The sequence below is a fragment of the Dipodomys ordii genome, unplaced genomic scaffold (genome assembly GCF_000151885.1).
Source record: "Dipodomys ordii isolate 6190 unplaced genomic scaffold, Dord_2.0 Scaffold100, whole genome shotgun sequence".
Lineage (NCBI taxonomy): Eukaryota > Metazoa > Chordata > Mammalia > Rodentia > Heteromyidae > Dipodomys > Dipodomys ordii.
The window spans coordinates 7,040,731-7,053,395 of NW_012267316.1; the positions used below are offsets into that span (position 1 = coordinate 7,040,731).

General features: G+C 38.7%; 1 protein-coding gene across 2 annotated transcripts in view; it reads left to right on the top strand.

The window, feature by feature from the left end:
* Window positions 1–4,171: 4,171 nt before the first annotated feature.
* The window catches only part of Spire1 (spire-type actin nucleation factor 1), a 131,582-nt gene continuing 123,088 nt past the window's right edge, over window positions 4,172–12,665 (top strand). For both annotated transcript variants that reach the window (XM_013027186.1, XM_013027187.1), the window contains exon 1: window positions 4,172–4,203. The gene's annotated coding sequence lies outside the window, so the exon portion shown is untranslated. The remainder of the gene's footprint in view (window positions 4,204–12,665) is intronic.

Here is a 12,665-nt window from a genome sequence, read left to right on the forward strand (position 1 = left end):
CTGCGCCACTTCCAACTTTTTTGTTTTTGCTTATGTGGTGCTGAGGAATCAAACCCAGGGCCTCATGCATGCAAGGCAAGAGCTCTACCACTGAGCCACCTTCCCAGCCCGCCCAAGCCTTTTAAGAAGTACTGAGCTGCTAGGTGTCAGTGGCTCATGCCTCTAATCCTAGCTACTCAGGAGGCTGATATATGAGATTATGGTGCAAAGCCAGCCCAGGCAGGAAAGTCAATGAGAGTCTTATCTCCAGTGAACCACCCAAAAGCTAGAAGTGGAGCTGGGGTTCAAGTGGTAGAGCACCAGCCTTGAACAGAAAAACTAAGGGACAGCACCTAGGCCCTGAGTTCAAGCCCCAATACTGGCACCAAAAACAAACAAAAAAAACAACCAAACAAAAGCTCCCCACAGAGCTGAACTTTCATACTTCTAGCTTCTTGAGAAAATCTACTTTCCTTCTAGTACATAAGTATTTTTTAATGATTTTGTTTAAATACCATTTCAGATCTTTTGTATGAGCTAATGTGAAGTAATTACTTAATTGGGAGAACTAGCTCACAGTAACTGTAATGTTAAGGCCTGCCATCAGCTTATAATGTAGAATGTAGAGTCAGGGTAATTCTAGGTTTGAGAGGACTTCCTTAGTTCTGTAAGACAAGGTGGCCAGCCCTTGAAGAAAGACTCAAAAGTGGCCAAATGAAAATCTCTTGGTGCTGTACTGGCAGTTTCCAACTTAAGTTAGTATTGGAGGAATGTATTTCCCCAAAAGCTAGTTAGCAGGGACAGCACTCTTTCATATTCTTCCCCTGTCTCCAGTGGGAGTGGGAATGGATGAGTGGGCTAAGAAAATTGCACCAGCCCTCATGACAAGGCATTCAGAGCCTTGGCTGTCCTTCTAGCCCTGCCACCCACTCTGGTTATGTGCAGAGTCAGCCTGTCAGATTACTCGTCTGTAAAATGAATGAATTGGGCAAGGTCACTCCCATGATTCCTTTAAGCTCTGATGTCATGAGATTGGGATTTCTGGTTTGTGGGTCAGCAGATGGGCAGAGATGTAGAGGGAAGAGTTGTGTAGGTGGCAGACCCTTTGTGCTTATAACCTTAGCATAGTTTCATGAGGTACTCACGAATTCTCAGTGGATAACCAAGAGCAGTTGCACATTCCACAAAAAGCTTTGGCATCCTTGCAGGAAAGCATTTTCAATTTCTTAACAGAAGTCATCGACAGGAATTTAATTTCGAGGGACTCATGCCCTTTTAACATCACCCTATCATTCCTCAAGTATTTCATTATTTTCTAGTGGAAGAAAGATGTTCTGGCTTTTGTTGTTATTTCCCTGTGCAACCCTGAAGTCAGTCAATCTCAGGAGGAATCCATCCTGTTGAGGGGGAATGGGTCTATGTATGCTCCTGCAGAATAAGGTTCTTCCATTTTTGGTGGGCAGAACTAGGAAATGTATGTAGGTTTGTTTTTGTTTTTGTTTTTGCTTGTTTTTTTTTTTATCCAGTTGTGGGGCTTGAACTTTGGGTCTGGGTGCTGTCCCTCAGCAATTCAGCTCAAGGCTAGAGCTCTACCACTTGAGCCACAGTGCCACTTTGTTTTCTGAGTGGTTTATTGGAAATAAGAGTCTCACAGACTTTCTTGCTTTCTTGCCTGGGCTGGCTTTGAACTGCGATCCTCAGATCTCAGTTTCCTGAGTAGTGAGAATTACAGGTGTGAGCCACTGGTGCCTGGCAAATGTATGGTTTTTGAAGCTGGGTAATTCTTGTTTCTGGTTAATATGTCTGTAGAGCTTTTCCTCTTCCTCCCCCATGTTAGGTTTGTAGATTTCTTCATCACTGAGTTTATCATTTGCTTAGTACTATAACATTTGCAAAATGGGGACTACAATTAATTACCAATCTAGTACCTGAACTCTAGTGGCCTCTTTTCTTTAGAATATGTCCTATTGAGATGTACATCCATGTGTTCTTAGTGTTGTTGCTCTCTTCTGGTGAAGTCTGCTCTGGTACCTCCGTTCTTCCTGTGCAGAGTAGGCACGCAGGTTATGCTTGCTGAGAGGTATGCTATGCCTTTATTTGAGCTATTCCTATCCAGTAGTACCTTTCTAGTTCAATTACCAATTCTAAAGGAGTAAAAGCTTAATAGTGTGAATAAAGGACAGAATGTATAACTATATATGTAGTATATATAAATAATATATGACATACTAATGTAATTTTGTATCACAAATATATGTGATATGTATGTATATTTTGAGTGTGTGTGTGCACATATGTACATATGTGTGCACATGCCAGTCCTGGGACCTGAACTAAGTGCATAGGCTCTGTTCCTGAGCTTTTTTTGCTCAAGGTTAGCATTCTATCACTTGAGCAATGTCTCTACTTCTGGCTTTTTGGTGGATAATTGGAGATAAGAGTCTCATAGACTTTCCTGTTAGGGCTGGCTTTGAACTATAGTCCTCAGATCTCAGCTTCCTGAGTAGCTAAGACTACAGGTGTGAGCCACCATCACCCAGCATAAATCATGTATTAATCAAAGTTATATGTTAATCAAATCTTACTATATAAAGCTTCAAGCCTTGTTCCTTAGAGCTCAGCTTCCGGAGTAGCTAGGATTACAGACAGGCATGAGCCACCGGCATCTGGTTTCTCTGGTCTGAAGTTTTAACAGTGTTTCATATTAGGATAGTGATGAGAAATTATATCAGCTTTTTTAAGAATTGGGTGGCAAATAAAAAGCATGATTTTTCTTTAGTGGTGGACTCTTAAGGTGTGTGAATTCTAGTATTTGAAGAGGAAAAAAAGCTGAATATGGTGGCATATATCTGTAAATCTAGCTAAATGGGAAGCAGAGGCAGAGGGACCATGAGCTTGAGGGCAGCCTGGGCAAGGCGACAATATTATACCTCAGAAAACCCCACAGGCTGGTGGTGGTAGAGTACTTGCCTAGTAAATGAGAGGCTCTCAGTTCAGTCTTCTGGAGTCGGCCTGGAGTAAGAGACTGGGAAAGGAAGGCTGGCACGGTGAGGAGGGCAGTGTCGGGGGGAGGGGAGGCTGTGCAGGTACCTAAGACAATGACAACACTTAAGAAGTGGAGATGTGGGAAATTGAATTTCGTAATACCGACTATACAGGAGTTATTAGTTCTTTTTGTTAAAGTATTATTCTCTCTTTAAGTAGCCCCTTTTATTTTAAAATGTTTTAGTTACTCAAATTGACAGAAATACAGAATTGTACATATACCAACTACAATGTGGGTTAGTAAAGTGTTGTTAAAGTTCTAGTTTGTTTTGTGTGTGTGTGTGTGTGTGTGTGTGTGTGTGTGTGTGTGTGTGTGTGTGTGTGTGTGTATTTGCTTTTAGACATGATGCCTCACTGCTACATAGCTCAGGGTGGCCTGGACCTTGAACTGGAGCGTCTCACCTGAGCCTCCAGAGTGCTGGCGTTAAAGGCATGTACCACCACACCCAGCCAGTTCTATTTATTCTTTGGGTGATCCTTATTGGAAGAATTACTAAACTATATGATGTTATCTAATCATATATTAAAGAAAAGCAACCAGCTCTATAATGGACAATAGTTTGAAACAAATGGGAATATATTTGGTATAAAGTCCAAGAGTCTTTAAAAAGTTTTCTTAGAGCATGTTCTAAATGCCTTTAAACCATTTTAGGGTATTTAAAAAGCAAGACTTTAAAAGATTTTTTATTTTCCTTTGATTAAATCTCTGAGCAAGATCTTTAGGTATTTGGTCATTCTAGGCACTTTTAAAAAATTATTTTTATTATAAAGGTAGAGAGGGGGCTGGGAAGGTGGCACAGTGGTAGAGTTCTTGACTTGCATGCACGAGGCCCTGGGTTTGATTCCTCAGCACCACATAAGCAGAAAAAGCCAGAAGTGGTGCTGTGGCTCAAGTAGTAGAGCTCTAACCTTGAGCTGAAGAGCTTAAGGATAGCACCCAAACCTAGAGTTCGGCCCCACAATAAAAAAAAAAAAGAAAAAAAAGAAAAAGGTACAGAGGGGTTACAGTTACATAAATTGGGTAAAGAGTATATATTTTGATGATGTCATTTTTCATAAGTTACTTGAGTAACTTGAATATATTTATCAATGGTTTTAAAAACCTCAGGTTCTTTGGAAATAACCTTTTGTATTTTTATTACAGGTAAATTGGGATATTCACATTGTACAGAAACAGAGGTAAGAGAAAAGCTCAAATATTTCTAGTAGTACATCTTTGCAGTCCTGCTTAGGTGAACTTGAGTGCCAACTAACTTTCTAAAGGCTCTCAGCTTTCCCATACGATGTGTTGAGAACAGGTACAGGTGTTCTGTATTATGAAGAGTAAGCTGAAGGAAAGTCTACATATTTGTCAGGAGATATTATAAAGAGTAACTTAAACATAGCTTCAAAATTTTTTCTGTATTATTATTTGTAAATTGAGGTAATTAAGATCCAGGCAAGAGTCCCTTGAATAGGAATATTTTACACTAAATTTATTTTTCATATTTCAATCTAGTGTATGATAGAAGTATCACTTAAATTTGTTGGGCTCCATGGCACTGCCTTAGTGTTGGGGGGGGGGAAAGCATGTTTTAGTTAGATTGCAGTGAAATAAAACTTTATTATTTTCTGCAAGTACATATTTTATAAAAGAATTTAAATAATAATTATATTGAACATTATGATTGTAAAATATGGGAGGCATTTCTTCTGTTCCCTTCAGGAGCTTCAGGATGACCGTGCTGTGCCTGGGTAGCATGTATGTGTAAGCTCTCAGCAGTCCTTAGATTAAGGGTGGTAGGCATTTAATGTTAATGCCTAAATAAAAGACTTTTGAAATTGAATTCCTAATTCTGTAATGTAGCTGTGTTCGATAAAGGTTTTAATAAATTTTAACTGTTGTTTTGGGTACAGTTCAATCTTCCTAAAGGATTATATCGTTGTATCAAAAAGCAAAAATAATATCTTTTTTGCATTCAGTTCATTTTGTATTTTCTTGTTCAACATTAAAACTTAGAGATAATTTTATCAAATCAGTTCTAAAAATTGATGAAAACTAGCCAGGTGCCCATGACTCATGCCTGTAATCCTAGCTACTAAGGAAGCTGAGGTCTGAGGATTGTGGTTCAAAGCAAACCCAAGCAGGAAAGTCCGCGAGACTTTTATTTCCAATAAACCACCAGAAAAGCGAAAGTGGCGCTGTGGCTTAAGTGGTAGAGCACTAGCCTTGAGCTGAAGAGCTGAGGGACAATGTTGAGGCCCAGAGTTCAAGACCCACAACCAATTAAAAAAAAAGGAGAAAACCATAACATTTTTATTTTGCTAGTTTTAATATAGTGTTTATCAATGAGTAAATTTGATTTGAACCTAAAAGACTTTTGTCTGTAGTTTCTGGTAGTACATCTACCTAGCTGTGCAATTTGGAGCAAGTCATTTTTTTTCCTCCTAGAACTTTTATCTTTCTTACCTATAAATGTTAATGATCATCTGTACTAACTTCATAGGGTTGTGAAATTTTAAATAATATATGTATTTCATTAAGTGATGATACAAATACAGTTAGCATTTCTGCCTTTAGGTATTGAAAGGAGAAGATTTGACATATAGGACATTGGCATGTCTCATTATTTTGTTTTACTGAATTGTGATGTAATTCTATCATGTGATATGATATATTACCACAAAATCAAGGCAGTGCTAGCATCAGCAGCCAGAATTCACTCCCAGTTGTTGGGCTCATTGCAGAAGCTGACTTGAGGTCTGTTATTTGACCCATTAGAGAGTTTAAAAAGACACACAAAGCTGGGCACTGGTGTCTACGCCTATAATCCTAGCTACTCAGGAGGCTGAGATCGGAGGATCACAGTTCAAAGCCAACCTGGGCAGGAAAGTCTGTGAGACTCTTATCTCCAGTTACCCACCAGAACACCAGAAGTGGTACTGTAGCTCAAATGGTAGAGCACTGGCCTTGAGCTAAATCGCTCAGGGACTGCACACAGGCCCAGAGTTCAAGCCCCACAACTGACCAAACCAAACAAAACAAAAACCACATGAAATCATCCCATCCTTCTTAACTTTGTGAAAAGAATTATTTTTCATAAAAGTGGTATTTATATGTTATGGGGTTAAGTGGATTAATATATTTTTATATTTCTGTTTTGATTTCTAATTCAGTAAATGTGGATAGATTATAGCTCACATAAGCAAAAACTTTGTCTTTGTTGATATTTGACAGCTGATGGGCTGGGTGTGAATGGCAGAGGGACTTTTTCATGTGAACCTCCATCCTCAGATCTCAGCTTCCTGAGTATCTAGGATTAGGGGTGTGAGCCTGGCTTTCATAGGTTTTGTAGTACATAAAGTCTTCCTATGAGTTTGTTTTTTAATTGCATCACTTAAATGAGTTGGACTTCATGGCTAAGGCATATTAAAATTATTCTTTCTAATAAATATTTTTCCTACATTTGTAGAAACCAAACTAAAATTGAGTTGAGAGAAAGAGAAGTCATAGGTAGTCAACTTCTATGAGGGCCTTCACTGTCAGGTCAGCTAATGTGAATACGCGCGTGTGCGTGCGTGCGTGCGTGCGTGCGTGCGTGTGTGTATTACTGACTGTGTTGTGGCACATATAGACAAGTGTTCTACCACTGGGGTAGATTCCAGCCAACTGGAAAATGTTCTAATAGCTTGATTGTGCTAGTATAATCAAGCATTTGAACTTGAAACCTTTCATAGGATTTGTTTTAAGGGACATGCACTTTTGGTTTTTTGAGATAGGGTCACAAGCTTCTACTTCCTGAATGCTGGGATAACAGGTATGCACCACCACACCCAGTCTCCACATAAACATTAAAATTTTTAATAGGCATTTTTTTTCCTTTTAAGGTGTAATTTATGTGCAGTGAAATTCACCCTTTTAGTTATAGTTATCCCACTGTTGATAATCACAATACTTTGCTAACTAGCCTCACAATAAAATTAAAACATTCCCTGAATTTTCCCTTTATCCTTTCATACCTGGCAAGCAAGGATCAGGGGGTTGTCCTTACTGTTTGGAGGAGGACAAGCAAATTAAACAGTGTGTGACCCATCTATTTCTATTTCTACTTCTAGAAGTGGCTCTCAGCTCAGATTGGTAACTTATAAACTCTTAAATGGCTAACCTGTACTTGTGCTTGTCTATCAAGTGAGTGTTTGGAACCAAATTAGAGGTAGTTTTTCCCTCCATTTTAAAAGTGTTTCCTAGTACCATTATTTAAATAGCTCAGTGTATTACAATTTTTAAGGAAAATTACTAAGTCTTTAAGTTACTAAAACATAACTGATTTGAATTTTCAAGTATTTGACTTGAGACTTTTTTTTAAAAAAAGTTTCCAAATTTCATTACCTTCCTGTCTTATATTAACCACTCTTAATTATGTAGCCTTCAGAGACCCTTTCTCGCTAGCAGGAAAGAGGCTAAATGAATAACTAGAGCAATCTTGCTGTTCCCTTGATGGGTTAGCTATATTTTAAGTGGAATAGGTTAAAGTATTATGCAAAATTAAATTAAGTTTTATCTTTAAGCTGACCTTAATCTGTGCCATATTAGAAGAAAAATTAGCCTTTACTTAAAGAAAACTTAAAAAGATTCATGCTTATGTCTTAAAAATAGAGCTTGCATCTTTTGTATATAAGCACTTATTCTATATTCCATCTTGCATTTTGTGTGTGTGTGTGTACATACGTGTGTGTACGTGTGTACTGGGCTTGAACTCAGGGCCTAGGTGCTGTCCTTTAGCTTTTTTTTTACTCAAGTCTGGTACTCTACCACTTCAGCCACAACCCCACTTTTGGCCTTTTTGTTTGGTTTTGTTTTTTGGTGGTTAGTTGGAGATGAGTCTCATGAATTTTTCGGCATGGGTTGGCTTTGAAATGTGATCCTTAGCTCTCAGCCCCCTGAATAGCTAGGATTACAGGCACAAGCAACTGGCTCCCAGCTCCTACATGCATCTTTTAAAAGTGCTTCAGAGTTTACTATATACTAGGCATTGTTAGAGACATTAATTTTACTCTTTTAGGAATATAATAGTTAAAACAAAACCACTATTTTAGGTGTTTTTGGAGATGAGAGCTAAAAGTATAGAGAGGCTGAGTGATCTGCCCAAGTGCCAATAGCCAGTAATTTGTTAAACCATATAACTCCTCTTTCCTGTGTTCTTTCTTGAGATTTATGTTTACCTGCAATGTAAGGCATCTCCATATGCTGGTGATTCATTTAGTGTCCCATTTGGAACAGTGAAATGTGGCACCTCTGTTTGGTCTGTTTCTGCCTCTTCCCTTATGTTGCTTCAGTTTATGATCATAGTTAGCCAGAAGATAGGCTACTGCCAGCTGCAACTTTGACAGGACTTGAACACAGCACATGGCCTTCAATTCCAAAGATAGATGAATGAATACAGGTTTTATATCATAGAACTTGTAAAGTAGTACGACTCTGAATTACTCAGAACGATTTAGGAATTGTTCTACATGTTGGAATCTCCTGGGAAATTGGGTTTGTTTTGTGAGCAACCTATAGATCTAGGGAATGAGCCAAGAAATATACTGGAGTTGGTGTCTTGGATTACTCCATTGTTGTGGATAGCTTACCCAAACTGGAGAATATGAAACATTTTTATGTTTTCTGAGCAGCCTGAAATAATCTGTTACTTGGAATTAGCTGCTTTAGTGCAATGTATAATGTTGAAAAGTGTTGATTTTCTCTTGAGCTGAATCTGCCTATTCCTGTTTACTTCATCTTTAGCTCCATTTGGCTCTTGATAAGAATTGGTCCTTAGTTAATTTCAAAATAACTCAAAAATCTAACCCAAAAGAAGAGTGTGATTTTTAATAAAAACATTTACATGTATGTACAACTTTACCTGCATGAATAAGACTTTTATATGACTGAAAATAGTATTAGAAACCAACTGAATTAAATCTTAAGACTAGCTAGCAGAAACAAAAGGTGAATTAGTACCGAATCTGCTCTTTTAGCAGAGACTCTCTCTGATCTTTAACTTTAGGGGCTTATAAATGGAATTGTATGACCCACAGCTAAGATGTTTATATGTGGGGTTGTCTAAAAGAATGAGAATAAGCCTATTAACTGCTGGTAGCAGCCATATGTTCCCCTCGGTCAGCAGGCTGAGGATGGAAGCAACACTCAATTCTACTTCTTGTCCTTTCAAACAGAAGACCTCATATGCACTGGAATATGTGTATGTAGGGCCATTTGATTGACATTGATTGACATTGGCCATTTGATCAGGAAGTTGGCTCATGTGTCCTCAGAGAAAATGATGTGAACCTTGTCATTGCTACTGCTGGTTTTATTTTTTGTTTATTTTTAATTTTAATGTTTGAAACAAGAGTTGATATTTAGCCCAGGTTATCCCCTTTTAAATTTATGGTTCTCCTGCCTTAGCCTCCTGAATTTTAGGATTATGCACTGTCACACCTGCATGTAAATTGCTACTTATGAGTATCAGATTTAGTGGAGGTTGGGAGAGAGTGGTGTTGCTGTGCTAAGAAGACAGTAGTCCTTTAGATTTCATGTGTTTTCATACAGAGTTGGGCACATTATGAAACTTGGCACTTTGGGATTCATCCTCCCCTCCCTGACCCAGATAGCGTTTACTACTAGAACAGCCTTTTTGGGTTACAGTGATTGATAAATGTCTGTCAGAGACTGTGATTTAACCTTATAATGCAGAATTTATACTAGTTTCTTTGTTTAGGCTTTACTGTATTTGAAGACAAATGATAATTATGTATCTATGTTGGTCAAAGAATATCAGAATAAACAAAAATGTTTATCTAGGAGTAAATATTTTATAACTATTTGTAAATGGAAAGTTTACTGTACATGTAACTTATACGTTTCCCAGTACTTTCACAATTCGGTAGACTATTCCTTCCCTCCCTCTCTGCTGTTGCTCCTCCTCCTCTTTTTCTCACTTTCTCTTTGTCTCTCTCAGACTGTTTTTTTTTGTTTTGTTTTTGTAGTAAGATAGAGGGGTTTGACTTGGAGCTTTGCACTAGCTACCTTGAGCACTCTGTCTTGAGTCCCATCCCACTTTGCTTTAGCTAAGTTTTAGATAAGGTCTTAGGCTGTTGTCTAGGGCTAGCCCCTGACAGTGAGCTTACTACTTATACCTTCTAGTGGCATCACGAGGCCCAGTTTATTTGTTGAGGTGAGATAGGTCTAACTTTTTTGCCCAATGGCCTTAAACTGTGTTCCTCCCAATCTCTGACTTTTGAGTAACAAGGACTATAGGTGTAAATCTTACACTTGATTAGTAGAACATTTTCTTAATAATTTGCCTTGTCAGGAGCCAAATTAATCAGTTTTGTCAGAAGTTAATATTTTTTTTTGCAATTTTTTCTTGTGATTAAGTGATTACATAAATTTCACAGTATTGTGGGATAGTGACACTTAGTTAAAGTCACAAACACATTCTAACCTTCATGGGGCAAATTGTCTTTATCATGATCTATAAAGTTTATGAGTTCTATGAGCTTTGACAATAATATAGTTATTTTTTCCACATCGGGTGATATGTACATTTCTTTCCTTCTGCTTAGTGTAAGCTGTTCCCTCTTTCCTGCTCATTCCCTCCCTCCCATCACTGCTATTGAGTTGCTTAGTTTGTTTTGATTAATGTCCAGTGCAGCTGTTGGGTTCTGCTGTTGTATGTTTTCCTCTGTTTCTGTGTCCTCCTCCTACTTTCCCTTCAATGTGCACATATATACTATATATGTGGTCATCAGCATGAGATCATTTAGTAATGATTACATCAGATGAGTGGAAGTCCTTTGTTTCTCCAGTCTTGTTTACCTTGTCATATCACCGTATGTTTGGGATTTAACATCCACTTATCAGCGAGACCATGTGCTGTTTGTCTCTTTGCTCTTGGCTTACCTCAACATGATTTATTCTAGTTCTATCCATTTCCCTGCCAATGCCATTATTTTTCCTTTCTAATGGCTGCATAATATTCCATTGTATCTAGGTACCACAATTTTTGGATCCATTCATCTGTAGTGGGACAAATAGATAGATAGATGGATAGATAGATAGATAGATAGATTTTTTTTTTGTTGTTGTTGGTCATGGGACTTGAATTCTGGGCCTGGCACTGTCCCTCAGCTCTTCAGCTCAAGGCTAGTGCTCTACCACTTGAACTACAGCGCCACTTCCAGTTTTCTGGTGGTTTATTGGAGATAAGAGTCTCACAGACTTTCCTGCCCGGGCTGGCTTTGAACCGTGATCCTCAGATCTCAGCCTCCTGAGTAGCTAGGATTACAGGTGTGAGCCACCAGTGTCCGGCTAATTTCCTTCTTTTTTTTTTTTTTTTTTGTTTTGTTTTGTTTTTTTGGGTTTTTTTTTTTTTTTTGCTCAAGGCTAGCACTCTACCACTTGAGCCACAGTGCCCCTTCTGGTTTTTTCTGTGGATGTGGTACTGAGGAATTGAACCCAGGGCTTCCTGCATGCTAGGCAAGCACTCTACCCACTGAGCCACCTTCCCAGCCCAATTTCCTTCTTTTTTAAGTTGAGTCCTATTAACTTTTTTTTTTACAGATACATTTTTTTATTGTAAAGATACTATACAGAGGGTTACAGTTACATGAGTGAGGTAATGAGTACACTTCCTCTTGAACATTGTTACCCCCTCCATTCTATTAACTTTTATGTATATATCATATCCTTAAGTGGACAGCTGGTTGCTTTTACTTCCTAGCCATTGTGAATAATGCTGCTATGAACTTGGGTGTACAATCACTAGGGAGTTTTGAGCAGAGTGACAAGGTCAGATGACATGCTCTCACAAGTTCTCGCTGGCTCTTTCTTCCCTCACTAACATAGAAGTGTAGAGTTTGTGTTTGTTTCTATTGTGTCTTGCATATGCATTGGGCATGCATGTGTTCTGAGAAATAGCTGACAAAACCACACACACAGTGTGGCAAACTCTGGTGGTCATCATGTGATTTCCATTGTGCCGCCTCACATAATCTCACGAGTATATTAGAATGTTGCCCACAGTTTCGGTGAGTTTGTAACTCCTGACATCCATTGAAGGACTTCAGTGTTGCTCACTACAAAGTGTAATCTGCACAGTGCTTGTAGCACATGGAGAAAGACTTGTCCTATCTGGCACAGTGCACTTGATCTCAAGTCTTCTGTGCCTGCTTCCCAACTCCTGGCTGTCTCAGATACAGAAACTGAGAGGCTGAGCTTAAGCCTTTAACAGCTGCATTTTCTTAATTCTGCTTTTGGTCCACAGAGCTAATGGGCTTCTTTTGAGCCTGGCTATGTCTCAAAGACACTGTCATTTGTCTGGATTGGTTACACATGGTACAGTTGTAAAGGGCAAACTCACAGCCCACATGGCTGAGGGAGGGATCCCCCCCCACACCCAGCATAGAATTGGTAGTCATTGCTTAGAAAAGATTTCTTTTGTTGCAAAAGCCCAGAAGGGAAGCCTTTTGGTTATATTCTTCAGAATTCTGAAGCAGCAGCTAGGGGTATGTCTCAGGGGTAGAGCAGTTGGAAAACCACACACACACACACACATACACACACACACTGGAAGCAGAATGAAAATAAAGCCAGATTTTTTTTTTTTTTTTTTTTT